Source organism: Eublepharis macularius, chromosome 7 (assembly GCF_028583425.1).
Source record: "Eublepharis macularius isolate TG4126 chromosome 7, MPM_Emac_v1.0, whole genome shotgun sequence".
NCBI classification, from domain to species: Eukaryota; Metazoa; Chordata; class Lepidosauria; order Squamata; family Eublepharidae; genus Eublepharis; species Eublepharis macularius.
This window is the reverse complement of record NC_072796.1, coordinates 14,632,493-14,660,322: the sequence shown is the minus strand read 5'-3', so window position 1 is coordinate 14,660,322 and position 27,830 is coordinate 14,632,493.

The window sequence follows — 27,830 nt, the reverse complement described above, 5'->3', positions numbered from 1 at the left end:
GGCAGCATGGATGCAGGCCTTGTCCTGGCATCCAGAACACCCTGTGAGGTGGGTGAAGCTGAGAGAGCTCAGAGAGAGCTGTGACTGAGCCAAGGTCACCCAGCTGACTTCACGTGGAGGAGTGGAGAATCAAACCCGGCTCTCCAGATTAGAGTCCCCCATTCTTAACCACTACACCAAACTGGCTCTGATGAGCTAAGGAAGAAAAAGGAGATATTCAAGAAATGGAGGGAAGGAAATGCATCCAAAGAAGGGTAGCTAGGGGTAGCTAGGCACTGTAGCTAGTAGAGTAGTAGTAGTAGTAGTAGTAGTAGTAGTAGTAGTAGTAGTAGTAGTAGTAGTAGTAGTAGTAGTAGTAGTAGTGGAGCCGTGAGAGAGGCTAAAGCTCAGACTGAGCTGAGAGTGGCCGGGGGTCTTGCCACAACAAAAAGACGTTCTTCAGATACATGAGGAGCAAACTGAAGATAAAGGGGTGATACCCCCACTGCTGGGTGAAAATGGAGAAACTCTGACAGAAAACAAAGAGAAGGCAGAAAGGCCCAGTGCCTATTTTGCCTCAGTTTTCTCTCTGAAGGAGAGAACAGGCCCACCTAGAAATGGTAGTCGGCAAGACATAGGCTGTTTCCATACTACCTTACAAAAGCGGCAGGCTCCCGGAATGCTGGGGGATTCTTCATGTGATGTTTTCTTTAAAATGGATGCGGGGCATTTTTTCAGCTTATATCACGCGAAGAAGCCACCAGCTTTCCAGGAGCCTGCTGCTATTTTAAGGCAGTGTGGAAACGGCCATGGCATCGGGGCTGTTGGTCAACATGGGCAGAGAAGTTGTGAAGAAGTACCTAGCTGCACTGGATGTGTACAGACCCCCTGGGCCAGATGGGGTGTACCTGAGAGCTTTTAAAGAACTCTCAAAAGAGCTTGCAGATGTTTTGCTGATCATCTTCCAGGCCAGGTGATGTGCCAGAAGACTGGAGGAGGGCAAATGTCATCCCAATCTTCGAGAAAGGAGAAAAGGATAATCCAGAGAACTATAGGCCTGACCTCTGTCCCAGGGAAAGTGCTGGAGCAGATATTAAAGGTGTCAATTTGCATGTATCTTATGGACAACATGGTGATACAGGGAAGTCAGCATAGATTTGTCTTTAGGAGGTCCTATCGGACCAACCTCATCTCCCCCTATGACTGAGTGACAGGCTCACCTGACCTCATAAACAATGTAATTGATGTAGTTTATCTGGATTTCAGTAAAGCTTTTGGCAAGTTTCCTCATGGTGTTGTGATGGTCAAACTGGAGGACTATGGACTGGCTCTAGGATGATTAGATGAACAGGGAACCAGCTGGGAATCACACCCCCAAAATAGTTGTCAATGGCATCACGTCTGATTGGAGAGAGGTATCAAGTGGAGGGCCATGGGATTTGGTTCTGGGCCTAGTCCTTTTCAATACTTTTACGAATGATCTGGATGAGGGTGTGAAGGGATTACTCATTGAATGTGCAGATGATACCAAACTGGGGTGAGTGGTGAACACCATTGAAGACAAAGATAGAATTCATCGATATCTGATTTGAATAAGATGCAATTTGACATGGACAAGTGCTGAGTTCTGCACCTGGGTAACAAAAATGCATGGCCTGCATACTGGATGAGAGACACATTTCTAGGTAGCAGTGTGTATGAACAAGATATTGGGATACAGGTGGATGGGAAGCTAAATATGAGCAGTCAGTGTGACGCAGCAGCAAAAAAGGTGAACACAATCTTGGGATGTGTCAACAAAGGCATAACATCCAAATTACCCGCTATATACCGTGTTGGTCAAGCCCCACCTGGAGTTTTGTGTGTAGTTCTGGAGGCCTCATTTCAAAAAGGATGTGGACAAATTCGAACGGGAGCAGAGGAGAGCAACCAGGGGCCTGGAGATGAAGCCCTATGAGGAAAGACTGAGTGACTTGGGAATGTTCAGTTTGGAGAAGAGACATGATTGCTCTTTTTAAGTGTTTAAAAGGCTATCACTTAGAGGAGGGAAGGCAACAGAGGATTGGACTCCAAACAATTGGTTAAAACTATAGGAGGCAAGGTACTGGCTGGATGTTAGGAAAAACTTCTTCACGTTAAGAGTAATACAGGGCCGTTTCCACACGTCTCACCTGCCTGCGGAACGTTGCGCGAAAGACCCAGAAGACAGCATCTTCTCACACGAAATTGCGCCAGGAAGAAGCTGTTATCCAGGAGTTTTGCACAATTCGCAATTCTAGAGTGACTAGAATTGAAAGCCAGTTTGGTATAGCGGTTAAAAGCGCGGGACTCTAATCTGGAGAACTGGGTTTGATTCCCCACTCCTCCGCGTGAAGCCAGCTGGGTGACCTTGGCTCAGTCATGGCTCCCTCAGAGCTCTCAGCCCCACCCACCTCACAGGGTGTTCTGTTGTGGGGATAATAATAACATACTTTGTAAACCGCTCTGAGTGGGTGTTAAGTCATCCTGAAGGGTGGTATATAAATTGAATGCTGCTGCTGCTGCTGTTATTATTATTTCAAAATTACTCTTCCCGGCTACCATTGCATCTCCTGACACATGTTCTTTGTGTGTCAGATGTCTCGTGTAGAGAGACTCTAATCAACATTGTACAGTCTGTTCCTTCCATCCAAACCAATTCATCTTCCCATAATTCAACTAGCTAAATGCCTAAGAAGATAGGGGTAAAGGGTTCCAGTCCTTTCATTATCCAAAATGAGAGCCCAGAAGTAAGTTTGGGAAAGTCACTTTATTCTGCCTACTTACAATGGCAAGCATACACACCCACAAGGAGCAACTTCCTAATTTGTCGGAGCCATTCAGGAGCAGAACATACTGCCTGGTGGGGTTGACTCTCATTTAGTGGGGGCCTTTAAGCAGAAACTGAATGGCTACCTATCAGAGATCCCATTACCATATAATTGAGTAAGCGTGTTTCAGACGACTCACTTTATACCCTGGTGCACCACCAGAGGGCACTGCCGCAGAGGAAAGCCCAGGTAACTTACCATATCGCTCCAGAAAACATTCTGTGGTGGGAAGCCCAGGCAGGGAACAGGAGCGGAGCAAGTGGCAATGCTCTCTCCGTGCCTTAACCTGACTGGTATTAGGTATGGAGCAGGTGGCAATGCCCACCCCCCTTATCCCAGCTGATATCAGGAGCGGAGAAAGGGGCAATGCCCACAGCTAGTATTAGGAGTGGAACAGGTGGCAATGCCCACCATCACCTTAACTCAGCTGGTATTAGTACCAAAGCAGGTGGCAATGCCCACCCCCCTTCAGCCAGCTGGTAGGAGTGAAGCAGGCGGCAATGCCCGCCCCCTGCCTTAACCCAGCAGGTATTAGGAGCATAGCAGGTGACAGTGCCGCCCCCCCACCTTAACCCAGCTGATATTAGGAGCAAAGCAGGTGGCAATGCCCTCCCACCCTTCACCCAGCTGGGATCAGGAGCAGAGCAGGTAGAAATACCGACTTTCCACCTTAACCCAGCAGGTATTAGGAGCGGAGCAGGTGGCAATGCCCACCTCCCACTTTAACACAGCTGGTAATAGGAGCGGAGCAAGTGGCAATGCCCACCTCCCTTTAGCCAGCTGGTATTAGGAGCAGAGCAGGTTTGCAATGCCCACCTTAACACAGCAGATATTAGGAGTGTAACAGGTGGCAATGCTCACCCCTGCCTTAACCCAGCTGGTATTAGGAGCAGAGGAGGTGGCAATGACCATCCCCACCTTAACCCAGGTGGTATTAGTGGAGCACAGGGCAATGACCGCCCCCCTTCAGCCAGCTGGTATCAGGAGCAAAGCAGGTGGTAATGCCCACCCCTGCCTTAACCCAGCTGGTATTAGGAGTGGAGCTGGTGGCAATGCCCATCCTCATCTTAACTCAGCTGGTATTAGGAGCAAAGCAGGTGGCAATACCCACCCTGCCTTATCACAACTTGTAGGAAAATATAGTAGAGACTGCATAGAATATTTCTTCCTTTAGCTAACACATGGAGTTATTCTCATTATTATATCTGGAGCCCATAACCTTGTAGGAAAATATAGCAAAGATTGTGCAAAGATTGCGCATTGGAAGTAATGAGAATAGATTCACAAACACTCCAGTGTTTGGAGAAAATAATAAATTGCTAAGCTGACTACATATTGCTAGATAAGTGACTTAGAGTAGAGATGAAGTGAAGTAGAAGTGAAGAAGAAGAAAGTGAACAAAGAGCAATAAAACTTCAGTATATAGCATCAATTAATTGCCCCCAATAAACAAACTGCCCAATAGAAAATCCTAATCCTACTTCATTATGCTTAGTGACTCCCCTTTCTACGGTGGGAATCTTATTCGAAACTCTAATGGTTACATTCAAAGTATGTTTACTAATTAAGTAGGTAACACAAACAGTTTAACTCTTTCATGACTGAAAAGAAAACACTTGCTAATTCCCACACAACTGGCATTAGGAGCGGAGCAAATGGCAATGCCCACCCCCGCTTTAACCCAGCTGGTATTAGGAGCAGTGCAGGCGGCAATGCCTAACCCCTCCTTATCATAACTAGCATTAGGAGCAAAGCAAATGGCAGTGCCCACCCCCCGCTGTAACCCAGCTGGTATTAGTAGTGGAGCAGTTGGCAATGCCCACCCCCTCCTTATCACAGCTGGCATTAAGAGCAAAGCAGGTTGCAATGCCCACCCCCTTAACCCAGCTGGTATTAGGAGCGGATCAGGCGACAATGCCCACCTCCCTTCACCCAGCTGGGATCAGGTGCGGAGCAGGTGGCTATGCCCACTATTCACTTTAGCTGACCTCATATTAGAAGCAGATCAGGTGGCAATGCCTGCACCCCTCACCCAGCTGGGATCAGGAGTTGGGCAGGTGCCAATGCCTGCCCAGCACCTTCACATGGGTGGGATCTGGCACAGAGCAGGAGGCAATTACCTTCTTCCCTTCTCCCAGCCGGGACAAGAAGTGGAGCAGGTGGCAATGCACGACCTCTTCAACCTACTGGAATAAGGCACTGAGCAGGCAACAAAGTCCACCCCATCTTCACCCTGCTGGAATCAGGCACCAAGCAGGCAGCAATCTCTGCCCCCCCCTCAACCTGCTAGAAACAGGAGCAGAGAAGATGGCAATGCCTGCACCCACTTCACCCAGTTGGGATCAGAAGCAGAACATGTAGCAAAGACTACCTCTTGCCTTTGCCTGTCAGGATCAGGAGAGGAGCAGGAGGTAGTGCTCGCTCCTCCCTTCACCCAGCAAGGAACAGGTGGCAATGCCCACTCCCCTTCACACAGCTGGAATCAGGCTTGGAGCAAGCAGCAATGCCTGCCCCCCTTCACCCAACTGTAATCAGGTGCAGAGCAGAAGGCAATGCCCATTTTCCCTTCACCTGGCTGGGATCAGGAGTGGAGCAGGTGGCAATGCCTGCCCCCCCTTTACCTGGCCTGTATCAGTCATGCAGCAGGGGTCCACCACCCCTTCATGTTGCTGAGATCAGGTGTGGAGCAGGTGGCAATGCCCACCCCTCTCCTTCACCGGCTGGGATCAGTGACAGATGAGGAGGGAATGCCTGCCTGCTCGCTCTCCCTTTCTAGAGCCCGTTGTATGTTTTCCCCACAACAGGCTTTTCACGGCCTTGGTCTGGCATACCTATGGGACCACCTCCCTCCTTATGTTCCTCCATGGCACCTTCACTCATATGAACTGGGTCCTCTGCAGGTGCCACCCTGGACATGGGCGAAATCAACAGCAGCCTGTATACGGACTTTCTCTGTGGTGGCCCCTACCCTGTGGAATGGCCTGCCTGAGGAGGTCAGGAGAGCCCCCATTCTCCTAGCTTTCCACAAATGATACCAAACCAAATTATTCAACAAACCTTTTTACTCTGATAGGATGGCTCAGGGAGGGGGTCTCAGATGCTTTGCTAATGAGTTAGGGACCATAGACTTCACCACTATGTTGCCTTACATATTATCTGTTGCTTTAAATATGTACTCCCAGGGCTTTTTTTCAGGGGGAACGTGGGGGAATGGAGTTCCGGAACCTCTTGAAAATGGTCACATGGCTGGTGGCCCCGCCCCCTGATGTCCAGACAGAGGGGAGTTGAGATTGCCCTCCGCGCCACCGAGCAGCACGGAGGGCAATCTCAACTCCCCTCTGTCTGGAGATCAGGGGGCGGGGTCACCAGCCATGTGACCATTTTCTCTAAGGGCAACCCTCTGAGTTCCACCACCTCTTTTCCCAGAAAAAAGCCCTGTGTACTCCTATGTAATACCTGTGCTTCATGTTGTTTAATGTCAGTCTTAGAATTGATTATGTTCTGTTACAGCATTTCTTCAACTCTGTATTGGATCCTTGCCAACGCTATGTCTTTGTAAACTTGTATTTATTTACCCTATGGCATTGTTTAAGGAAACGTCCTTGTCAATGTATGGAAATGTCCTTGATGCTCATTGTAATCCGCCTTGAGTCTCAGTGAGAAAGGTGGACTATAAATGACATAAATAAAATAATAAAATAAATAAATATTTATTTATTGAAATAATTTCTATTCCGCCTTTCCACTCAACTCAGGCGGTGAACGTTTACTCAGGCGGTGAACATTAAAACATTCCAGCATTTATCAGATAAATATCTATAAAATATTGAAAACATTTAAATAAAACATATAAACAGATAAACACACAAACAAGGAGGAAGTCTAATAAGAGGAGGGGAAAGCCAAGCAAAACAAAAAAAAGTCTTTGCCCGCTGTTGGAAGGCGACAATAGTGGGGACAGATATATTTTCCCAGGGGAGGGAGTTCCAAAGTTTTGCCACCTTGACTGAGAAAGACCTTCATTGGGTTGCTACCCATCTCGCCTCAGAGGGCAGAAGAAACCACAGAAAGGCCCCCTTCTGTTTGCCCCTACAATGGGGGCAGCTATTGTTGGTTTCTTCTCTCTCCTTTCAGGGGTAGAATTCCCAATAGATCCAGTCTATCTGCTAATTTCTATCTATACTTAACACATCATTTGTGATTGGTCAACAAAAAACAGTAGAAATACTTAGGAAATTAAATTTCAGTATTAAAAAATTCATTTTAATACCAAGATTTTTCAAAAAACAAACAAACAGTGGCATCTTGTACTGACCTCTATTTTGGTCTCACTAAAGTGTGATATAATGTGAACTGATTTTATACATATACCTATATTTATGTGTATTATTCCAGCAAGGACTGTACTGTAAAAGAAATTTTGGAATCATATTTTAAATAGTTAAGTATGCATGCCTGTGACTTTTTTTTGCTTCAAAATCGTATAATATATCAAGGATAACCATGATGCTAATTTGTCTCAGCTCATTCATTGCAAGAGTTCTCTTTGATCCTGTCGTCATCCTTCAATCGAAATGCTCTCACAGTCTGTAAGACTGAATTGCCTGTCATTGAGAAACAGTAGAGAAACTCTCTCATCAACAGCGTTCTTGTGCTGGTTTTGAGATTGTGGGAAAGACGATACCAGTAGCTGGAGAAATGGGTTGTTATACTAGAGCTGCCAGGTTTCCAGCTATAGTGCGATGCCTCCTGCTGGCAACCTCCTTTGCCTGCTGCTGCTCCAAGTAGTGGCAGGAGAAAAATGAAACTTGTCAGCAGTTGGTGCATTGTGATGTCACTTCTGGGGAAAGCTTAGAAGTGACAGCAGGTAGCTCTAGGAACTACTGGAAACCCTATGGTTTTGCCATAGAGTTCCCAGCAATTCCTAGAGCTACCCACCATCACTTCTGAGTTTCCTATGTTCCTCCCGTGTCCCTGCCCCCTAAGTTCCTGTTGGTTTCCAGGACAGTCTGGCATTCCTAGTTCTCATCCCAGGCCCTTTTACAGGAGAAGGAGGCCACCTATGATGGAACCCCATGTTTTGTGAACATCATGTTATTCAATGAAACTGCTAACTCAGGATGACAAAATACATCACGCTGTAAAAAGAGAAGGAAGGTTTCAGCACACCACTTGCAACTCCCAGGGCCCTCCCCAGATGTAAAGACATTTTTACATCATGACACCCTAGGAGAGAAAATGGGAGCAGGATTCAAAATCAATGAACCAGACAATTTGAGGAGGTGGGATGAGATGTTTGCCTAAGTAGATATTACCCTGCATTAATTGGCTGAGCAAATGGCACTCTTTCCCCCTAACATTCCTGACTGGCATACGCAGTTTGTTTTTAACATGATTAATTCCTTTCAACTTTGAAATATGGGGGGTGAAATTTGGCACACGTGTGCCAAACACAGTCCTACATTTTATGTTGCAATGCAGGAAGGAGAAATGGAAAATATATTAAAGAGCTGGGTCTGAGTACCCCAGACACAACTTGGGTTCCCAGCAGCCACACAGCAGCTGTGGAGAATGGCTGTTAAAAGATAAAGGAGAACCCAAATGGCCTCAGAAGGAAGAGCCCTGCCTCCCCCACTCCTTTATTTTTAACAGCCATTACCACTGCTATTGTGTGGCTGCAAGGAACACAAGCTGGGTCTGGGGAACCTGGACCGAACTGTTTAAAAACCGCCATGTCTAGTTGGACCCTGAAGAAACAGAATGCAGAAGGAAAGAGGAACCAGGAGCAAGGTGAAAAAAATTATTCAAGTTTTGTAGATCCCTACTTGTTTCCCTTAAATCTTCATCAGGGGAAATACTTCCTAGAAGATCTCCTTACAAAGCTTTTTCTTCTTTGAACATTTTTAAGCAGAGGATAGGTGGCCACCTGACAGTAATGCTGATTCTGTGAACCTGGGCAGACCCTGAGAGGGAGGGCAAGAGGGGTTACATCAGTGCTTAGTTCTCGTGGCCCCTTCTTACACGCTCAGCATAATGCTGATCGTGACCTTGGGGTCAGGAAGCAATTTTCCCCCAGGCCAGTTTGGCTAGGGAACCTGACGGTGTTTTGCCATCTTCTGGGCATGGAGCAGGGGTCACTGGGTGTGTGTGTGTGAGGTAGTTGTGAATTTCCTCCATTGTGCCGGGCAGGGGTCATTTCGTAGAAAAAGAGCTGGAGGAACTCATTAGCACAACTCATTAGCATAACTCATCAGCATATGCCACGCCCCTTGACATCACTGGAAGTGTGTCATTAGCATAACTGATTTCCATATGCCACACCCCCTGGCATCACCTATCCTGGCTGTTTTGGACCCAATCCGGGCCATTCAGAGCTGAAATTGGGCCAAAAATGGCAAAAAGGGGCTGAAAATGGCCAAAAAAGGGGCCCAAAATGGTCAGTATCGGGCTGCTGCTGAGCAGGAGAGTGATCCACCACCCATCAGAGGTCCGATCTAGGCCGTTTCGGCCCCAATCCAGGACGAAACGGGCCCAAAATGGCCCAGTGTCAGGTTGGCCGGGCTATCTGACATGTGACCTCTTTGGGGAAATGCCGGAATTGTATTCTGGCGCGTTCCCCCTTGAAATGAGCCCTGGTGCAGGGGGTTGGACTAGATGACCGTATAGATCCCTTCCAACCCTGTGATTCTGTGATTTGAAGCAAAACACTTAGGGATCTACAAAACTTGAATAATTTTTTCACTTTGCACATAATTTGACCCTGAGACATCAGAAGGAAAGGTGGCATGTACACGCAATCCTTGTTGTCCATTTTCTGTTTAAAAACAGTCCCCAACAACAGCAGCAGCAGCAACAATAGCAAAATGAATTTGCTTCTTTGGTTTTATTACAAGAAAGAAAATAAAATGGAGACGTTTACTATTCCAAAATATGATCAACAAGGACCCATGTTGTACAGAGCAGTTGTGCTCCTGTAATGCTATAAAGTTAGTTCCATTGAAAAAGCAAGTTCCCATATTCTATTCTTCCATAACTGGAGGGAGAGTCTTCTTCCAAGAAAAAAAGAAATGATAATTTTAGCCACCATAAATTTCTTTTTACCAGATCCATTAAAGAAAATCTTAATAAAATATACAAAGGTTCTTATGCTGATCTCTGATAATGCCTAAAACCAGCCTTCAAGAAAACCTACAGTACAATCTTCTGCAGAGTTCCTCCAGTCTAAGCCCATTGATTTCAATGGGCTTACACTAGAGTAATTCTGCATAGGATTGCACCGTTAGTTTTTAAATCGCATACGTAGAATACGTATGATCAGGGCTTTTTTTCTGAGAAAAGAGGTAGTGGAACTTAGTGGGTTGCCCTTGGAGAAAACGGTCACATGGCTGGTGGCCCCGCCCCCTGATCTCCAGACAGAGGGGACTTGAGATTGCCCTCCGTGCCACTGGAGCAGAGCGGAGGGCAATCTCAACTGACTTCTGTCTGGAGATCAGGGGGTGGGGCCACCAGCCATGTGACCATTTTCAAGAGGTTCCGGAACTCCGTTCCACTGCGTTCCTGCTGAAAAAAAGCCGTGCATATGATGATTTAAATGATCCACACCACCAGTGATTATCATTATTTAAATTCTAAATCAGCTACCATCAGTGTTGGGTCAAATACCATTGGGAAAAAGCTCTGTTCAGCTGTTCCGATAGTTCCAAAACTGTTGCTCCAGACCCATTTACATACAGTCTAAGACCACCTCATGCACATTTTCGGGGCGGGGGAGGAATGAAAGATGTGACAGTTATGCAATAATCCCTCTGAGTATTCAGGGATCACAGTGAAAAATGATACGTACATTTATGACATCATTCTTAGTTTGGAGTTTAACCATCATGACGAAACCCATTTTTGTTTGGGGTGTGTGTGTGTGTACCTGAGAGACAGAGAAATCATCAGGGCTTTTTTTCAGCTGGAACGTGGTGGAACGGAGTTCCGGAACCTCTTGAAAATGGCAACATGGCTGGTGGCCCTGCCCCCTGATCTCCAGACAGAGGGGAGTTCAGATTGCCTGGCCATATGGCGCGGAGGGCAATCTCAACTCCCCTCTGTCTGGAGATCAGGGGGCGGGGCCACCAGCCATGTGACCATTTTCTCCAAGGGCAACCCACTGAGTTCCACCACCTCTTTTCCCAGAAAAAAAGCCCTGGAAATCATAATGCAATATCTAATGAGAGGGCTCTTGAACACCATGCTAGTTTGAGCTTTTCCAAAACCAGCATGTGTGGTTAGGATAAAATGACAGGGCTTTGACTTGGTGTGTGAAAGCCAGCTCTTCAGAATGCAACCCGGAGCCAAACAGCAATATCCGTCTGATTCCCTCAGTCCTTACTCACTCTCCGCCAGAATCCTGCAGCTTTGATAAAGCTGAAAACCCTCACCAGGGAGCACTTTTAATTTTGTTATATAAAAAAAAAATAGATTTTTTTTTTTAGAAATGTCAAAGAGAAATATGGAATAAATTATCGCAAGGGTGTTAAAAGGATTTCATTTCCTTGAGCATACATATGCATTCTGCTGCGACGTGTCCTCCCTGCCTCCTAGTGTAGCCATTGATCCACAGCTTTTATAATGAAGTCTAATAACAACTCTATTACTGCCGGCCCCCTGATTGGCTCAGGCGCCTACAAAATTAGCTACAAAGAAGCGAGCTTGTCAATATTCATTCCACCGCAGAGATTACTTGTTATGGTAGAACAAAGGTGTTCTGGCTCGAGCTGAACAACTTAACTCCTTGTCTCATAAAATTGAAGCTGCTATTGATCGCCTTCTTCCATTGTGCCGAAGGATTAAACCCACACAGGCAAAGAGGTGCGTGCGTGCAAACCCATGCACGCGCATACACACAGAGAAGAGAGACATGGAATCGCTCTTCTGCATTCCTAAACCACCAGCTGCCCCTTCCCTCTTCCCCCCCTCCCACCCGCATCTCCCTGGCTAAGAATCATTCAGTAGCATGAAGCAAATTAAATCAATAGATTTGGCCTAGCAGATGGGTGCTTTAACAGTCAGTTAGCCTTTAGATAATTGAGGCGTTGACTCTGGAATCATAAAATGGATGGCTCGTTTGTACATTTTACTGAAATAGATCTCGCGGAGGTTAAATAAATGAAATCCCATTTGTCAGACGGTAATAAATGGCCTCTCCTTCTGCAAACAGCTCTGTTTGGCCTAATAAATACGGGGATGTTACAATGCTCCTCCCTTGATAGGGTTATGGCTTAATGAAATGGTCTTTCCTCTGCTTGTTTTTTTCCTCCTCCTGCGCCGTGTGATAAGTAGCGAACCACCGAAGCTTGTAATTACAATCTCACAGAGAACCCGGCCAATCTGTATATAAATCTCACCATCCAATTACAAGATGTAATAATTTTGCAGTCAAGCTGGTAATGAGGTCTAATACTCATGCATGTGATAATCCCCCCTGGATGCTGACTCTATCAGATGTTAGCTTTGTAATTATACTGGCAGAAAATCATTATTTCATGTTCAGCAGAAAAATGAGGTTGGTGGGAAGTTAATTTTCTCTATGCTCTGTGAAGCATAGACAAAATTTTAATGATTTAATCATTACGGTTATCCCTTTTGCAATTGACCCGTGTTACTTGGGTAGAAACACTGGCACATTTAAAAGTCCCTGTTACCCGATAAAGCTTGCAAGGTATACAGCTTTTAATGTAAGAATAACAGTATACAATTAAACTATTAACCTTCTTGATAGGGGGGAAAATCCATACTTTTCGTTATTTACAGATAGGATTCACCAGCGTATTTACGTCCAGATCTCAGTGCAATAAATTACTAATTAAAAGAGTAACATTTTAATTATGATATACATCCTCTCATTTTCTTTGTTTAGGGCAGTATTTTACCAACTCCTTTGTTCTTCTACCAGGTTGCCTGCACTATGGGGGAGGGAGATGACCTTCCATCACCCCCCCCCCCCAAATCTGCTATATAGCAGCAACATAATCCCTCTACATGAATGTCATTCTAATATTTTTCTTTTAAAGTATCACTTGTTTATTTATAGCCTGCCTCATCCAAAATTTGAGGCAACTTGTAAATTGAATTTATTTAAAAAAAGACAAAAGTGTAAAATAATTAAAAGTCATAAAAATGCAATGAAAGCATGCTGAAGAATTAAAATAACATCAAGAGGAAAAAAAACCCGCAATAGAACGACCAGCCTCTATTTTACTCAGCTAAGTTTGTGAAGTGCATTGGCAGACTCCGAAGTACTGCAAACACGGAGCATTGGTTTAGATCCAGCAGAACACTTCCATGGCTGGAAGGATTTATACCTGTGGACAGTGACTTTCTCACCTCTGTCTTCCCATTGCAGCTCCATACGTCCCCCCAGTTCGTGGGTGTCATTTGGGGCTGCATTGGGAAAAGGAGATGAGAAAAGTACCTTCCAGAGGCAGAAATCCTCCAGATTTCCACTGGATCCAAGCCAAGCCAATAAAATATACAAGTGTGAGAGTTTATGACATCTGCACTGTGAATCTAAGCTATACGAGGCTTTCTGTATGCTGTAATTTCCATGCCAGTTACAATGATCTATCATATAGTTTAGAATAAGCCCTTGTTTTGTTATTGGAGGTGACGGTGGAAGAGCCAGGGCATTCAGGAAAAGCATATGCTATGAAGCTGCTGACATGGTGGTAATCGTAATCGTAATCGTAATCGTAATCGTAATCGTAATCGTAATCGTAATCGTAATCGTAATCGTAATCGTAATCGTAATCGTAATCGTAATCGTAATTGTAATAATGTGCCATCAAATTGCAACCAACTTAAGTAGGGTTGCCGGGTCCCCTTACCCTCCACTGAGGCAGGGTGGAGGGATCCAGCACTTACCTTTCTGACGTCTTCACATGCATGCAAAGTGCACACGTGCTCCCAACATGGTGCAATGATGTCACTCCCTGAAGTGACATCATCAGGCAGGCCCTGGGAGTGCTCCTGGTCTTCACGCCGGGCCAATTTGGGATTGATGTTGTCGTGCTGTGTTGGGAGTACACCCCGGGAGGCCTGTTCCTGTGCCTTTCCCCCCACCAGGCAGGTTGGTGGTGGCAGGGGGAGGAGGCTGGTAGCAGGAGATCCTCCTCCCCCACTGGGGGAACGGCAACCCAAAACTTATCGCAACCCCTCATCTGGTTTTCAAGGCAAGAGATGAGCAGATGAGATGGTTTGCCGTTGCCTTTGTCTGCATAGCAACCCTGCCCCCATCTTGCTTGGTGGTTTCCCAGTCAAGTACTAACCACAGTTGACACTGCTTAATTTCCAAGCTCTGACAAGCTTGGGCTAGTTGGGCTATTCAGGCTGCTGAAACTTCACTACTACTGAATGTAGGCTGGGAATTGTATGTTTAAGCATTCTCCCATACAGGGGTCATTTTGTATAAAAAGAGCTGGAGGAACTCATTAGCATAACTCATTAGCATGCTAGTGGTTTAGGGAGAAGGCTAGGATAGAAACCTTTTTTGTGGTATTTATTTATTTATTTAACTTTTCTTTACTTCATTTATAACCCAGCTTTCTCTGTGGCTTATGAGGACCCAGAGTCACATTTGGAATAGGGTTACATCAGTCTTCTCTTCTCCATTTCATCCTCACAACAACCCTGTGAGGTGGGTTTGGCTGAGAGTTGATGACTGGTCCAAAGTCACCCAAGAAATATCAATGGCACTGCAGAGATTCAAACCTGGGTCGCTCGTTTGACGCTAACCACTGTAACACACTGCCTTGTCAGATGATGTTCTAGTTTTCCATACAATGTGCTAATATTTCTATGAAAAGCTGAAATTCACTTTCACCAGGACTCATAAGTAGGATTTCCAAGTTTTAATTTCAAAAAGACTGGCCATGTTAGCACGAACAGTAGCTGTGCTGAGAAGGAACAAAGAGGACAAAACAGCCCCAGAACTCCACAAGGCCAAGGATCCACAACCGATTTGTTCCTATTGCCTATGGTTAATAAACAAACACGTTTGCACCCACCAAACCTTTCTCCTTTGACCTTCAGGCTTAGAGAGTCAAATAGGGAGCCTGTTTGCCTCTCCCATGAATTGGCATTCATGGTTATTAATACATTCCTAGGAAACAGATATTCCTGCTATTTCAGTCCCCTGAATCAGGATATCTCTGTTCCCAATTCCTGTTCTTACAGGCTTTTCGTGCATGCACATTCTCGCACAACCCAACGGACTTCTACTTCCCTTCTGTCCTCCTTGGGCCATTGCTACGCTTGGTGGGCAGGGTCCAAATAGACAGTTTAATCAGTCAAATGTTAAATGTATTAGTCATAAATAAATGCTATGGGCTTTTAAACCAATTTTTCACCAATCTGTTTGGATCAGCAGCATTTTATACTGCTGAGTAAGCTGATGGTTTGCCAGCTGCCCACAGATAGTGGGCAAATCCCCCCCTCCACACACACACACTCCTCATCCCCTACTCTTGCTTAATGGAGGGTAAGAGTGTATGAGGTAGCCATGTCACTCCCGAGTGAAGACCCAGAAGTGATGTCACCATATTGCGTGATTCTCTAGGAATGTCCCCAGGAGAATCCCTAGAGCATCTCTCGACATGGTGATGTCACTTCCGGGTCTTTACCCCAAAGTGATGTTGCTCTGCTGTACAACACTTCGCCCTGCCCCCCCGCCAAATCTCCCAGGTTTTCCAACCAAGACGTGGCAATCCAATGTTCGTGTCAATTTGGTGCCAAATCAAACAGACCGAATGAGGGGTTGACATCTGATTGACACGAGTGGATTATGCGCCACCCACTTCCTCATCTTGTATACAAGCTACAAATGCCCTCAGGGCTTTTTTTCTGGGAAAAGAGGTGGTGAAACTCAGTGGGTTGCCCTCAGAGAAAATGGTCACATGGCTGGTGGCCCCGCCCCCTGATCTCCAGGCAGAGGGGAGTTGAGATTGCCCTCTGCACCACTCAGCGAGGCCACCAGCCATGTGACCATTCTCAAGAGGTTCCGGAACTCCGTTCCCCCACGTTCCCCCTGAAAAAAAGCCCTGGTCCGTCCACTTTTGTGTCCTGCCACCTAAAGGTCATGTGACATACTTCGGCTTCTCATAGGGTGGTGCATGGCATACCTTTCCTCTTTCTCTCTTGGTGAGATGATTCTTCAAGGGGTTTCACACTGGCAATTACCATAATATCTACACCACTTAGGTTGTTTGAATTTGCATAGCAGCATCCCCTCTGGACTTGATGGCTTCTTCTCTTCTGCCTTCTCTCATTACAGGGAGTACTGCTTGGGGAGAGATGTTTTAAAATATACTTATTCTCTCCTGGGATTAGTGATGACTAGATTCATGTCTGAAATACTTTATTGTGGAGGATTATTCAGCGAGCCCGAAAGTTGGCTAACCTCTGATTCATTTCAGTCACCCATGGAAGCTCATTATGTCTTTGAATCCCATCCACGGAAAAGGTTTTATTTCCAGCTCTTTCTCTGTTTTGCAAACAGCTTAGCACCACAAGAGAGCTGCAGTCTTGGCAGGTGATGCGTAGATTGCTGAATCCAAGGGCAGACTCTGAGAAGGAGTCATGTTTATATGCCTGGCAAAGATGTTTCTTAGGTGAGAACAAGACTTGGAAGAAGACTCTTCCCTGCCCCGGACCCACTTTCTTCCCCTCCTACTTCAGTCCTCTGAAAGCATGGTCTTGCATGTGACTCAAACTTGTCTCCCCAACACTTTCAAAGGGTGTGTGCATAGCATAGTGGAAAAGAACATTTTGTAGGCAAGGCATCCAGGATTTTATCTCTGGAATCTCATTAAGTATGCCCTGACCTGGATAGCCCAGGTGAGCCTGATCTTGTCAGCTCTTGGAAGCTAAGCAGGGTCGGCCTTGGTTAGTAATTGGATGGGAGACCTCCGACAGAGACCAGAGTTGCAGAGGCAGGCAATGGCAAACCGCCTCCATTAGTCTCTTGCCATGAAAACCTCACCAGGAGGCGCCCTAAGTCAGCTATGACAGTAGTCTCCACTAGAGATGGGCACGAACCGCATTACGAGCATCAAAAACACATGAAAATGGCGATCGCGCAATCATGACCCAGCGGGTCGTGATCATCCACGGCCAACAATCCAGTGGTCAGAAGAGGCCTGGATTATGGTGTTCGGGCTCGGTTCGGGAATCCAGACACTCAGGTGCCAGCAATCTATTCCCCTGGCAATGGAGCCAGGGGAATGCCTGAGCTCTGTCTGCCCTCCTTCTGTCGCCCTGGAAACCCAAATGGAAGCCCAGCTTTCCTTGATCAGCAGGCCTTCCTTCCAACCACGCAGCTGCAAAGCAGTTACAAGTTGGGAGAAGACCCCCGGGGGGGAGGGGGAAGGGGGTGTTCTGTAGCCATGGACACTCCAATCTCATCCTTGCAAACCCTGATAGGCAGCTCTGACGGCCAAACACAGACCTCCTGTGTTGCTGAATGGGACCCATGCTTATAAATAGCCATGGGCTGGGAACAGCAGCGCGCCACGCTGCGTTTTCCACGATCCACGATATGGGTTAATTTCGGGGACAGGAGATGGTCATTGCTGTTCGGGAATTTGGGATCATGGTTTGCACCGAACCATGATCCGCTGGTTTGATAATATTTTTTGGTTCGTGTCCATGTCTAGTCTCCACCACCACCTCTTTAAGTATAAGAAAGATGACTGTTTGAAGGACCAGAAAGAGACTTCACATTACTCTTGACAGATGTAGAGTGAGGCTAGTTGGTCTAGGGTAGTCCCAGTGTGGCATCAGTGAGCACCACGGCACTTGCAGATGTTTGTTGAACCTTGGATAGAATATCCAGTCTTGAAAGGAACAGATACAAAAGCCAGAGAGCTTTGAGTCACCCTCTATGACAAGCAACATGCTAAGCCCATCCTGGGCAGATGCATCACAGCTGTTTGCCCTCACCTTGGACGAAGAGATAGTTACTTATGTATCTGGACTTGGCAAACTCTTCCCGAGGTCACATAGGGAGCAAACCCATCTTTTTCTTCGGAAACTGAAACTAAGTGGTATTTCTTTCATCAAGCAAAGAGGCAATCCTGGCTTTTCTCCACCTCCTGGCTAGAGATGGGTACGAACCGAAATACAAACCAAAGTTAAGCATGAACCAGGCCGGTTCATGGTTTAAGAATGGCGGTTCATCAGATCCCATTTCTGACGAACCACCACGAACGTTTAGGCTGGTTCATTTGGTTCGTTTTTTGGTTTGTGACTGCAGACAGCCTGGTGCCAATCAATCAGTTTCCTAGGCAACAGGGGATGGACTTCCTGCAGACCTTCTGCTGACCCAGAAGTGACCTTCTGCTGGCCCGGAAGTGATGATTTATTGACCTGGATGTGGCATTTTCAAGAAAAAACCAAATCAGTTCACAAACCAGGAGCAGGTTCATGAAAGTTCGTGGTTTGTGGTTCATGAAATTTAATGAACTACGAACTGCATGGTTTGTTTTCCCCCCGGTTTTTGCCCATCTCTGCTCCTGGCTGGAGGAGGTGCTTTAGAAGAGCTCAGAAGGTACCATCTTTGAGTCTGTAAGGAGTGCTCCCTAGAAAGAAGCTGTCTCCATTATAGGAAGATGCTTGGTGTGGAACCTCTAAACATTTTTTCCAACTCTTTCCAACACTGCTTGATTGGCTCCATCACTGTGGCTGTCATTTTGTGGTAGCGTCCATGATCCTTCCAAAAGTATCTGCAGGATCAACGAGATCTGTGATATGCAGACATGATTTTTGCTTATGATGCAGGAGTCACTAACTGAAACCCCAGACAAGTCTTTCTATTCTTTTCTTGAAGGTAGCCAAGTTGAGACCTTTAGAAAAAATGTATTTATGATCTCCCATAGGAAAGATCTCAGGCACTGGGTCTAGGAGAGACCTTGGCTGAGACCCTAGAGAGTCGTTTCCAGTAAACGCGAATAGTCTGACTCAGAATATGGCAGCTTCATATATTCCTCTTGACTGGACTAGAAGGGAATTTTGGTTCGATACACACAAACTGAGGTTCGACTTTTGCTTTCAAAAGTCCTCAGCGGAATCAGAGACATGTGAACTAAGGTCGAACTTGCTGGATTTGGGGAAGCCTGGAGGAATCCAGTAGCTTGAGCATAATGAGCCTCCTTCAACAGAAATGGCAGAAGAGCCATTTCTGTTGAAGGAAACCTCCTTAGATTGGTGGAAAGCTTCAAACCTGGCTGAGCTGATTGGTAGGACACATACAAGCATAAGCAAAATACATCTTCCACATTTCGATTCAACTTTACTAATTTATAAAGATAAAAAAAATAAACTGAGACACTTCGGGACACCTTTGGAGAGAGGACTAAATATTTGCATTCTCCTGAGAAACTCAGCCATTGTGTGTGTGTGTGTGTGTGAGCCTGCTCTTGTCTACACCATCCTTTCTTTCTTTTTCTTGAGCCCTCAAGCTCCATCTACATATTATGAAGTCCTCTGGTATTCTGGGGAACACTGTGTAGATAATGTGTAGATGGATCCTCAAGGGGCACAACTGGAAACCAGGCTGGAGATATGTGACTGGATCTCTGGATAACATTACTTTTCTTCGAGAGCAGCTATGCAGTCCTCCCAGTCTGGATCTGGTTCACAGTGCTGACGGAAGGTGGGAGGGTTAACTCTTTCCTTCTACACTCTTGGTTAGATAGAACTCCCTGAAGATTTACATTACAATCCTAAACAGAGTTCCTCCAGTCTAAGTCCATTGATTTCAATTGGCTTAGACTGGAGTAACTCTGTTTAGCATTGCACAGTATGTCTCAGTAGGAAAAAGGAGGAGGTAAGCAGGAGACAAAGATGCCTCTCTGGGGACCAAGATCAAGGTCTTCCCCATTATTATGTATGGATGTGAAAGTTGGACGGTGAAGAAAGCTGACAGGAAGAAAACTGGTTCATTTGAATGTGGTGCCAGAGGAGAGTTTTGTGGATACCATGGATAGCCAATAAATGGGTTCTAGATCAAATGAAGCCTTAATTCTCCTTAGAAACTAAAAGGACCAAACTCAGGCTATGATACTTTGGTCACAAGACTCTCTGGAAAAGTCAAGAATGCTAGGAAAAGTGGAAGGCAGGAAGAAAAGAAGAAGACCTAAAATGAGATGACTCAATAGAAGAAGCCACATCCTCCAGTTTGCAGGATCTGAGCAAGTCTGTTAACGATAGGACATTTCGGAGGTCTTTCATTCATAGGGTCACCATAGGTCAGAGGTGACTTGATGGCACATAACACAAAGCAGAAGACGGTGAGGATGACGGGTTAAACCCCATGACTCCAATCCACATCAGGTATTTCCATGGCTGGCAAATGGCTTTCAAGATATTGTGAGATCCAGTTGCGATTTCCCTAGTCTCATCTAGTTAAGGCCTAAGCACAGTGGAATGGTTGGAAGCAGCTATGAAATTGTTCTGTTCTTGATAAGATGTCACATCGTGCTTTCGAGACTCATGACTAGGGATGTGCGTTTCGGCATTCAGAATGCCGAAAGAATGCCGAAACAAAAGTGTTTCGGCTTCTTTCAGGGAATGCCGAAACGTTTCGGGGAATCCCGAAACGTTTCGGGTAGCCGAAAGAAAAAAGCCGAAACGTTTCGGGATTCTTTCGTCTTTCATTCGGCTTTTCAATGGGAAAATGCCTCCGTCTTCCCGGACGTCTGGGGGAGGCATCTTCCCACCGAATAAGCCCAAAATTGGTGGGGACCTTCCTCTAACCCTTCTCTAACAACCACCCAAGTTTCAGACAGATTGGACTTTGGGGGGCCATGTTATGGCCCCCCAAAGCAGGTCCCCCCATCCTCCCATAAAGGAGCATCTTCTTCATTATTTCCTATGGGGAAAAAATGAAGAAGCAGGCTTCCTTTGCCAGGGGTGGCATTTTGCATGCAAAATGCCCCCTTACCCTCAGGGGCCCTTCTCCCACCCCTCCTCCCACACCCCACCAAGGCTCAGCCTGCTCCCACTTGGGGGGGCCATTTCATGGCCTCCCCAAGTAGGTGCTCTAATCTCTACCACTGACAGCTGGGGGAGGCTTGTGTTGCCAGGGGTGGCATTTTGCATGCAAAATGCCCCCCAACCCTCTGGGGCCCTTCTCCCACCCCTCCTCCCACCCCCCACCAAGGCTCAGCCTGCTCCCACTTGGGGGGGCCATTTCATGGCCTCCCCAAGTAGGTCCTCTCAGCCCCTAAATTCCACCCCTTACAGCTCCACACAAACCCAATTCCCCCCAGCTGCCACACACAGACCCAAATCCCCACATTAGCCCCTCACAGACCCAAATCCACCCCCACCTGCCCCACACCCATAACCCCAGGAACAGGCTGGCAAAGGCCAGCCCTCTCCCTTTGTTCCCTATGCTGGGAACTTCTAAACTCTCTTTCCCTGGGCAATTCTGCACAGCCCAGGGGTGCCACAATGGTGGGCACACTTCTGAGTGCCAGCTGGTCCCTGTGAAAGAGCACCTGAACCACAGACACCCTCCCTCAAATTCCCCCACCACCTACAGAGATGGCTGGCCAGCCAGCCCCATTGTTCCCTATGATGGGAACCAACTGCACAACAAAGAATAAAACAAGAACAACACAAAATAAAGTTTTTTAAAAATTATTTTCTCCCTTCCAAAGTACAAGTAGGCAAAGCATTATGACACATAACACCAGCAGTCCCCCACACAGAAAAATAACACAACTCACTTAACATCAGAGAATCACAAAGCACGATTCCTGTCAAAAACACTTTATTTCTTGAACAGCTTTAGGCTACACAGCAGGGGGGGAACACCAAAGGGCATGGCAGCAGTATCTTACACAAAAATAACACAACTCACTTAACATCAGAGAATCACAAAAGCACAATTCCTGTCAAAAACACTTTATTTCTTGAACAGCTTTAGGCTACACAGCAGGGGGGGAACACCAAAGGGCATGGAAGCAGTATCTTACACAAAAATAACACAACTCACTTAACATCAGAGAATCACAAAAACACAATTCCTGGCAAAAACACTTTATTTCTTGAACAGCTTTAGGCTACACAGCAGGGGGGGAACACCAAAGGGCATGGAAGCAGTATCTTACACAAAAATAACACAACTCACTTAACATCAGAGAATCACAAAAACACAATTCCTGGCAAAAACACTTTATTTCTTGAACAGCTTTAGGTTACACAGTAGGAGGGCACAAAAGGGCATGATAGCAATGTACTACAAAAAATAATACAACCCACTTCACCGTTTTTGACAGCAATTGTGTTTGTGTGATTCTCTGATGTGAAGTGAGTTGTGTTATTTTTGTGTAGTACACTGCTTTCCTGCTCTGTGGTGCCTTCCTACTGTGTAACCTAAAGCAGTTACAGAAATAAAGTGCTTTTGACAGCAATTTTTTGGGGTGATTCTTTAATGTGAAGTGAGTTGTGTTATTTTTGTGTAAGATACTGCTTCCATGCCCTTTGGTGTCCCCCCCCTGCTGTGTAGCCTAAAGCTGTTCAAGAAATAAAGTGTTTTTGTCAGGAATTGTGCTTTTGTGATTCTCTGATGTTAAGTGAGTTGTGTTATTTTTGTGTAAGATACTGCTGCCAAGCCCTTTGGTGTTCCCCCCTGCTGTGTAACCTAAAGCTGTTCAAGAAATAAAGTGTTTTTGACAGGAATCGTGCTTTGTGATTCTCTGATGTTAAGTGAGTTGTGTTATTTTTCTGTGTGGGGGACTGCTGGTGTAATGTGTCATAATGCTTTGCCTACTTGTACTTTGGAAGGGAGAAAATAATTTTTTAAAAACTTTATTTTGTGTTGTTCTTGTTTTATTCTTTGTTGTGCAGTTGGTTCCCATCATAGGGAACAATGGGGCTGGCTGGCCAGCTATCTCTGTAGGTGGTGGGGGAATTTGAGGGAGGGTGTCTGTGGTTCAGGTGTTCTTTCACAGGGACCAGCTGGCACTCAGAAGTGTGCCCACCATTGTGGCACCCCTGGGCTGTGCAGAATTGCCCAGGGAAAGAGAGTTTAGAAGTTCCCAGCATAGGGAACAAAGGGAGAGGGCTGGCCTTTGCCAGCCTGTTCCTGGGGTTATGGGTGTGGGGCAGGTGGGGGTGGATTTGGGTCTGTGAGGGGCTAATGTGGGGATTTGGGTCTGTGTGCGGCAGCTGGGGGGGAATTGGGTTTGTGTGGGGCTGTAAGGGGTGGACTTTAGGGGCTGAGAGGACCTACTTGGGGAGGCCATGAAATGGCCCCCCCAAGTGGGAGCAGTCTGAGCCTTGGTGTGGGGTGGGAGGAAGGGTGGGAGAAGGGCCCCAGAGGGCTGGGGGGCATTTTGCATGCAAAATGCCACCCCTGGCAACACAAGCCTCCCCCAGCTGTCAGTGGTAGAGATTAGAGCACCTACTTGGGGAGGCCATGAAATGGCCCCCCCAAGTGGGAGCAGGCTGAGCCTTGGTGGGGGGTGGGAGGAGGGGTGGGAGAAGGGCCCCAGAGGGTTGGGGGGCATTTTGCATGCAAAATGCCACCCCTGGCAACACAAGCCTCCCCCAGCTGTCAGTGGTAGAGATTAGAGCACCTACTTGGGGAGGCCATGAAATGGCCCCCCCAAGTGGGAGCAGGCTGAGCCTTGGTGGGGGGTGGGAGGAGGGGTGGGAGAAGGGCCCCTGAGGGTAAGGGGGCATTTTGCATGCAAAATGCCACCCCTGGCAAAGGAAGCCTGCTTCTTCATTTTTTCCCCATAGGAAATAATGAAGAAGATGCTCCTTTATGGGAGGATGGGGGGACCTGCTTTGGGGGGCCATAACATGGCCCCCCAAAGTCCAATCTGTCTGAAACTTGGGTGGTTGTTAGAGAAGGGTTAGAGGAAGGTCCCCACCAATTTTGGGCTTATTCGGTGGGAAAATGCCTCCTCCAGGCGTCCTGGAAGATGGAGGCATTTTCCCATAGAAAAAAGCCGAAAGAATGCCGAAAGAATCCCGAAAGAATCCCGAATCCCGAATCCCGAAAGAGATTCTTGTTTCGGCTTTCAGCTTTAACGATAGAGAATTTTCTTTCGGCTTTCTACTTTCGGCTATAGCCGAAAATTTTTGGCTTGCACACCCCTACTCATGACTGCTTCACACTTTAATGATGCCCTCTGTGCGAAACCACTGTGAGCTGCCCATGAGCATCCCAGGCAACTGACGCATAGAGGTATGGGGGAACGGATGCACACGCAGCCATGGAGAGGTGTGTGATCATTCTGGGTCTTTTTTGAGCCTGCGCCACTATGTAAATGGCTTGGCTGCCTATCTAGTCTTACCTGTAGATTCTGGCTCCCACCAAAGCACCTCTGCATGGATGTGGACAGAGTTTGCTTGTGGCCAAATTTGGTCTCAGAAGGCCTGCGTGGAGCCAACAATATGTTGTAAACGGGATGCAATCGCTGGTATCACTGTCTTTTTGAAAAACGTTATTGCTTTTCATAATTGAAACCCGTAGTTTCCTTACTAATGCTGAATGTATTTTTTTAAAGCTACAGAACTCAGTAATTATCCCGTTTAAAAATATACATACAAATAAAGCTTACATATTAGCAAGAAGGCAGAGTGGAATAACGTGGAATATTTATCTCCATAAAGGAGGGAGGGGAAATCCTGCATGTATATTTATAAAATCAACAGTTTCATAAAAGGAAAAAGATGCATAGTTGTTGTTTTTTTCCTTATGGGCCAGAGTAACTTACATGACAACTGGTTAAATCGATTTTGCGTTTCTTTTAGATCTACTATTCAATATTTTTTCAAACTGTAGGTACCATGGCAACCCATCTCTCATATGCAATGTATGTTGCCTTAGAGATAAAGAGCTTGTGTACGCACAGGTGGAGCACAAGATGAGGGCACGTAAACTTTCTCTCCTCCCCTTCATATTTCAGCATGTGCCTCAATAATATATATATATTTTCCCTAATTCAAATAGTTTTTTGTGTAAAAAAAAAAATCAAACTTGCATAATCCAACATGTTTTCATATTGCTTCTCGAGGATTTATTGATTCTTTTTATAAATCGCAAATGACTATTTTTTGGAGTATGAGCTCTGTTGTGGAATCATTTCTACATATTCCTTTTGAAACATAAAGGAATATCGATAAGGAAATGTCTTGTTGTAGTCAGATGCCCTTTTGCATCCAAGGGGTTACCCATTCATTTCAATGGAAGGAGCTGATGTGCACCTTTGGCCAGGCAGGTAGGTTTTCTCGCTTAAAATGTGCCAGGAAGTGCTTTCAGCCAGAGGGTGGAGGGTGGAATACATTGGGCTGGATCCAGTAGAAAAATTCTGCTTGCACTAGAGCTCTTGCACAAGGGGAAATGCAAGAAAAAGAAAATAGTAGCTGCTTGTGCTAAACCTAATGCATCTCCCCTTGCCCTTCCACTTGCAAAAGACCTCACGCAACTAATTCTGGGGCACTAGAGAGGAAAGCACTAGGTGTTGCACAAGATTTTGGAACTGCACTATTCATGTTTCCACTTGTGCGCTGGTGGATCCAAGCCATTGCACCTTTCCTTCCCTTAAAAGACTGGCTCACGATTGGGGTAGGAGGGTGAGATATTTATTTGGATACCGGTCAGTTTGGCAAATTAAAATGGTATTTGTTTTGACCACGGGCTATAGTTGCATGGGAATTAAAGAAATACAACACAATAATTGAGACTGCAGTAATATCAACACAAGGTTTTTGGAGGAAGGGTAGGATGTAGGGTGTATCTAGTCTAAAATCAGAGAAATTTGCTGTTAAGTTGTAGCCAACTTAGGGCAACCCCCTGGTGGGGTTTTCAAGGCAAGAGACTAACAGAGGTAGTTTGCTGTTGCCTGAATAGCATAGCAACCTTGATCTTCCCTGGAAGTCTTCTATCCAAGTACTAACCAAGACTGACCCTGCTTAGCTTCCAAGATCTGATGAGATCGGGGAGGAAGGGTGTATTCTGGCATTTGTCTGGCCACAATATGTGGCTGGTGGCCAAGGTTCAGATTGATAAGTCCCCGATTGTGCAAGAGAAGGGCCGTTTTCACACTGCTTACTGGCCACAGAAACTTGTGCCAAGCTCCCGGAACGACAGTGACTTCCTGGCGTGATTTCGCGCGAGTTTTTGTGCAAAATCACCCCAGGAAGATGCTGTCATTCCAGGAGCTCGGTGCGATGTTCCGTGGCCGGTAAGCAGTGTGAAAACAGCAAGTGTTTAAGGGTAGGCTGATGGAGTTGTGAGGATCAGTGAGTAGGACTGCAAAGAAAATCAGGTTTTTTAAAAAAAAAAATTATCTAGAGATTAGTAACAATAAGGCAGCCATGTTCAGTGTCTCTCAAACTCACAGGCGCTTCCTGTTCTCTTCTACAACAAAAAATACATCCTGCTGTTCAAAATCTAGACTCCAAGAAAAGGAGTGGGTGTCCTCTTTTTCCAAAGACAGTCTAAAGCCCTGCCTTCTGCTTCTGTCCTTGGGAATAGGTTGAGGTGGTTGTGGAAGATTGATACTTGAGCAGCCGCAGGGTACCCAGAACTGCCTGTAGTTGGGAAAAGGGGCTGCTGAAGCTAGCCGGGCTGTTTTGGGGTGAAAAAATGATGAGCACTTAGAAGAGACAGTAGGAGGGGTCTTGCAAAGTTCCCCATCAAAAGTTAACTCACAGAGAGCCCTCAGAACTGGCACTATGAGGAGCTGTGTGGCTATTTTATAGCATGTATGCATACGTTGACATCTATGAATATAAATTAGCATGACCAAATGCTGTACACACTTTGTCCTCCTTTTTTGAGGGCTCTTGTCCTCCTTTGGGACATTCATAGAAGGCCACCCTAACCTGAAGAGATAGTTTAGGTAGAACTAAGGAGAAAGGCCTTGGACAGGTTATTCAGTGACATTTTGGGTGTTTCCTGGTCCCCTATGAGCCATTTCATCAACTGCTTTGGAAGCTCCTTTCCGTTTCAAAAACTATTTGCCATCTGGCACAGGGAACTCTAATTTAAGAAATATTACATCAAATCCCCCATTGATGTGCAGAATCACTGTTGCAGCTCCTGGGACCCTGACTTCAGGATTGCAAGGGCACTACCCTGTGTTTGCTTTAGGGGAGCTTTGGGTGTGGTATAGTGGATCTTTGGGTACAGGGACATGGCGCGCACAATGTCATGTCCAAGGTATGACGTCACTTCCAGGGAAACCTGGATGTGATGTCGGTTAGCTCTAGGAAACCCCAGAAACTCTATAGTAAAACCAAAGAATTTCACTATAGAGTTTTTAGTGATTCCTATAGCCGCCCAATGACCTTTCCGGGTTTTCTCCTAGAAATGATGGCACAATTCACAAGACACTAATGTGTATGTGTGTTTTTAAAAAATTCTCCAGCTGCTGCCCCAAGTGGCAGAAGGCAATGATAGTTGCCAGTGGGAACCTGGCAGCCTTAACCATACTGAATTGACAATAACTGTACGGACAAATAGAAAATGCAACATTAAATAAACATATGTTGCTCATCTCTTACTTTTCTTACAGTTCACTGTAGATAACTTATAAACAGTGATTTTTATCTATCACGCTGAGTATGAATTCCACAGAATGGAAGTATTACATACAGAGCTTCCAGGGTAAACTTGCTTCAGTAGGTCACAAGAACCTAATTTTTGGATCAGACAAACTGTCTTGCTTGTCCATCATTCTGTTCTCAGTGGTGAGCCACATGCCATGGGACACTCCAAAGAAGAGCATAATTTAGCCGATGGTGGCCCATTATCTGTCCCCAGCATCCAGCAATCTGAGGTGCACTGCCTCTAATTCATGAGGTTTTGTGAGTAGTCGACCCCGGCCTCTGCTATTTTATAACAGCCTTAATCCTCAGTAGAGTTCCAACCGGCTGAGCAAAGTGTTGCTGAGTCTCACCTGGGAGAGTGAGTCATGAATGGAATGTGAATGCAAA